This window comes from Triticum dicoccoides, chromosome 3B, assembly GCF_002162155.2.
Source record: "Triticum dicoccoides isolate Atlit2015 ecotype Zavitan chromosome 3B, WEW_v2.0, whole genome shotgun sequence".
NCBI lineage: Eukaryota > Viridiplantae > Streptophyta > Magnoliopsida > Poales > Poaceae > Triticum > Triticum dicoccoides.
Window position 1 is genome coordinate 841,289,619 of NC_041385.1, and position 4,980 is coordinate 841,294,598.

At 52.3% G+C, this 4,980-nt stretch overlaps 1 pseudogene; it reads left to right on the forward strand.

Moving 5' to 3' along the window:
* Positions 1–1,825, forward strand: part of LOC119280259 — a 2,608-nt pseudogene extending 783 nt beyond the window's left edge.
* The last annotated feature ends 3,155 nt before the right edge of the window (positions 1,826–4,980 follow it).

The following is a 4,980-nucleotide window of genomic DNA, read 5'->3' on the forward strand; positions in this document are numbered from 1 at the left end:
GGCTGTGCGGTGAGGCCATGCGGGAGCGCCACCGGCCACGGACAGCGCAAGCAGGTGGATAGGCCAGCGTGGCGCGGCATTTCAAAGGAAGAAGAGAAGGGGCCGGAGGTTGAAGAACGTGATCAGGCCATTTATTTTTCATCCAACGGCCTAAACCAAATCGACTGACCCTAATTTTTCAGGCAACTGTCATCCAGCCACGCCCTATATTCTCCTAGTTTCTTCCTTTCGTACTTCCACACCGGTGACATGTCTGTTCCCTGAGAGCATGCTAACGATACATAAAGATCAGCAGTAAATTCTTGTTGAAATTATGGGGAAGACGCGCTCAAACAAAAAAAAAACGTATAGTACTACATATAGGTAATTAACTTTTGAAGATAGTTGTTAACGATTTCTCATCCAACGGCCTAAACCAAATGGACCAACAATCATGTTATGGACCCCACATCATATCACTATCACCCATTGACGTGCCACCTTTCCTGCTAGTTTGGGCTCACACTTCACATACGCGGGCAATTCACACGTCAAGTTAAGCACAAGTAATGTACTCCCTCTCTCTCAGTTTAAAAGGCATGTGCGTACCCCTAGGTCGTTAATTTGACCAACATAATACAAGTCATATATTACAAAAAATATATCAATATAAACTTCAGATGTTCTATTTTCAAACGATATAATTTTTGTTTATAGTTTATGTTAAGGTGATCAAATTGGCAACCTAGGTATACGCATAGGACTTATAAACTGAAACGGAGGGAGTACACTGTTTTAACCCTAATTATTGTTTGGAATGTAAGTGCATTTGACACCTTTCTATACGTCAGCTTTTGTTAAAACAAGAGACCTTCAGTTGCAACTTCCATGTTACTTTTGGCCCGAGGGAGCCACATGTCTTTTTTCATTAGTTTGAGTTTAACTATGATTTATCCACTTTCATTATACTACCTGCAGGGTTGTGATGCGTCAGTTGTCCTGTCTGTCAACCCCGGCGGCGGCCAGACGGAGCGTGATGCACCGCCGAACAACCCCAGCCTCCATGGCTTTGAGGTTGTCGATGCGGCCAGAGCCGCGCTAGAACAGAGCTGCCCACGCACTGTGTGATGCGTCGATATACCAGGCGCTGATTGATAGCGCGTTCTACCAGGACAGTGTCAACCTCACCGAAGGCAATGCATTCTACCAGGTCCCCACGGGCCGCCGCGACGGGAGCATCTTGACTATTGATAGCGCGTTTGGCCTCCCTAGTCCAAACTTGACAGTGGATGGGCTCATACAAAGTTTCAAGAACCGCGATGAAGAGATGGTGATACTATCCGGGGCCCACACATTGGGCCGCTCCCACTGCGACTCCTTCATCTTCAAGAACCGCGAGAGGCTGGCGAACGGCACCATCAGCCTGACATACCAGGCGCTGCTGGAGGCGTTATGCCCGACGAACAGGGTCCAGGTAACGAACGTGACGACGATGATCGACCTCAGCACACCGACGGTGCTGGACAACAACTACTACAAGCTCTTGCAGCTCAACCTGGGCCTGCACTTCTCCGGCGACCAGCTCATCCGCAACGCCACGCTCAAGGCCTCCGTCGATGCCTTCGCCGCCAATGAGTCGCTCTAGAAGGAGAAATTCATCGCCGCCATGATCAAGATGGGCAACATCGAGCCGAAGACCGGCGCCCAGGGAGAGATCCGCCTCAATTGCAGCGTCGTCAACCCGCCGCCGTCATCGTCTTCCGCCTCCGTAAGGGCGATCGAGATGCTTCGCCCGGTTGTTGACGATAATACCCCCGATGGCAACGCTGAGGTCGCCACGAGCTGATGCATATTATGTAAACCAAGTACAAAAAAGTACTGTAATGAGTACGCACACGCACTCGCGTTCATACCGTGAGATAATCTGTAATGTGTACAAGTTTGATGTGTGCACGAAGGTTAGGAGAAATGGTGAATCCAGCCTCTGTCATTGCTTGTAAGTTCGTGCTGCTGTTTTTGGTTTTGTCGATGTTTATCTTAACTTGCTCCATAGTACTACACCCTCCGTTTTTAAATGTAAGATGCTTTGACAGTTCTAAGTGCTCCATTAGTTCTTCTTCTTCTTGTTTCAAAGTATTATGCTTGAACTGGTATGGGTGCGATGACACTTAACCTCTCCTCCCCCGCGTCGCCCTCCCTGGCGGCGGCGGGGAAACACTAGATCGAGCGCCGCCGCCCCCTCCCCACCTTGCTCCCCACCTCGCTGCCACCGGAGGAGCGGCCGGCGAAGCCCGCGCCGGCTCCCAGGAGGGTGGCGGCGGGGCGATTCGGTTGATCCAGCCCCCTCCCCTCTCCCCCTCCCCCCCGCTTTGATGTGGTGACGGGTGCTGGACGGCGGCTCCCCGGCGCCGGCAGTGCTCCTCAACCGCGGTGGTGTTGCCACGGCTGGGTCCCCTGGAGCCCCGTCCTCCCACCACCACCTCGTGCTGGAGCCCCCTTCCTCCCATGGCCCCAGATTGGACCTGGCATCCCATGGGCTCTCCATCCCGTCCAGCTGTTGCGGCCCCCTCTTGCCGCTCCGGCGCGGCCTTGCCCGCGGTGACCTTCCCCCGTCTGCCTCCTATCTCCCGTGGGCGCAGCTCTTGCTGCTGCTGATTGGGGCGGGTGAGGCCTTTGGGTGAGGTGGCCGGGCAAGCCGGGGCTCGGTCTTGCCTTGGTGCAAGCCACCCTCCGTCCTTGACGGCGCCTCCTCCGAGCTATGGCAACGACTTGCGTATGTGTGGTCACAGCGTCCTTTGGCAGGCGACCGAAGTTTCATGGTGGTTCTTGGTCGGCACTGCTCCAGTCCTGACGTCCATGGACCTGCGTTCTCCAGTGTCCATGGTCTGCCGGTGTCCCCACTGGCGCGGTCTCGGCCCCGGCCAACAAGTTGATGTGTCCCTTCCAGCAACTTTGGTTTGCCGGTCCTAGTGGCTATGCCTCGCGCAACACGGAGCTGCTCTCCCTTCCGGCTTCGGATTGCCGGCGGCGCCGGCCGCCACCCTACCACCTGTGTCGGCTCTCTGCCCCGCTGCCTCTCCAACCCCATCCACCATGTCATCAGTTGCAAAGCTTGTGTTTTTGTCGGCGGCAGGTGCAGCGCCCACTCTCCTTCTAAGGTAGTGGTCGATAGGCATGCATGTTGAGTCCGGCATCTTCGGATCCTGATCTGGTAGATATGGGATTGCTCGGACTCAGGCCAGGTGAAAGCCATGCTCGGCTTGCCGATGCTGGCAGCGGCGACACCCGCGGATGTCGTTTCCCTTCCTGGAGGCGCTGCCATGGCCTTTATCCGAGCCCCTCTTCGAGCGTCAGGGGAAACCCTAGGTCCGGCTTGTCGGATCGGATGGCGACGACGTCGCGACGTCGTTCCCCTTCTTGAAGGTGCTATCTTGCTCGCTTGCGGAGTCTCCGGTGTTGGAATTGAAGATGTTTGACGTCGTGCTCATTTGGTCTGATTCTCTAGTATTAGGCTTGATGGGTTTAGCTGTGTGTTTCTTCCTGTTTGGGCCGAGCACCCCTTCTCTCTACTTCGGGTACCATGCGCATGCCTCCTTGTGTATGTCATGTGCTTATCTTTGGTTGTACTCATTCTTCTTCTATCTATCAATGAAAAGATACGCAAGCTTTGCATATTCGTGAAAAAAACAAAGTATTATGCTTGCAATATTCGTGATCCGAATATCCTATCATTTATTGAAACAGATTTTCGTCCCTTTTTTGTAATAATGCACTGAAGTGGTTTATATAATACCAAACACATGTTCGAAGGTGTAGTCACAAACATATAAAAAGTTTCTCGCAAAAAAACATATAAAAAGTGAATGGAAAAAACATATCCAGTCCCTGTGGTCGATTGACCGACTGTATAGGATTTTTTGGACCGATTGTATAGGACTTTTTAGATGTCATATAGAGGCAAAAAAAAACACCATCTATCGAATTGGATGGGTTGTAATAATAAAACTGTAGAACTACTCCCTCCACTCCTTTTTGGGAGTACTACGCGTTGGTCGGCGGATCTTTTTAAAGGATCCGCCCCGCCGCCTCGCGAGCCGTTCGATATAAGTTGCTCAACATACTATCCCACTTCGTAACAAGAGTGTTGTTTCAGAAACAACGGTGACTATTCCAACAAAGTGCTTTGTTTCATAAACATTATTGACTATTGCAAAAAACGAGCTTTGTTTCAGAAATATTGATGACGTTGTCAAAAGCATCGTTGCGTATGGTTTCTCTTTGCAACAAGAGCATTATTTCAGACACACAGCTTACTATTGCAACAAGAGCTTTGTTCAGAAAACATGCTCCGCTGAAGGAGCACCGTGAGCCGCTGCCATCGCAGGTCCTTGCTTTGACGCTCGCGTCAACCCCACTGGACCTCGCCGAGACGAGCTCCCGCCGCTCCCAGACATCCCCACCTCCTGCCCGCGGGTCACCATCGTCGAATCCGGAGAGATCCGGCTGGAATCCTCGCCGTCGTCACCATCCTAGCCGCACGAGCCGCCGCCCCTCGCGGCTCCCGGATGTCCCCGCCTCTTGCCCGCACCCCATCCTCGTCGGATCCGGTGAGATTCCTCGCATCGATTGCCCTCCAGACGCAAGAGTCAACGCCGCTGCAAAAAAGGGCCAGGAATTTGTAAATTCTCCGTTCCGAAACAACTGCTTAGTTGCAGGAACAGTGTGTACACAGAGGTGGGGGTGGGGTTGCTCTTGTCCGTCTGATCAGCTGACAATCTAACGGACACGGAGCCGACGGACGGACCGCACGGTCGGCTGGTTGAAGATAAGCTTTTCCCCTCCTTTTTACTCCGCATATAAGATTTGTCTGAAGTCAAATTTGATAAACTTTGACGATAGGTTTTCGATCCGGTTTCCCTTATAAACTGGATCAACCAATGCTTAAGGGGAAACTCTTGCCTTGGCAGCTTTTTGAGCAATATATTCAGGTTGGGATTCCCT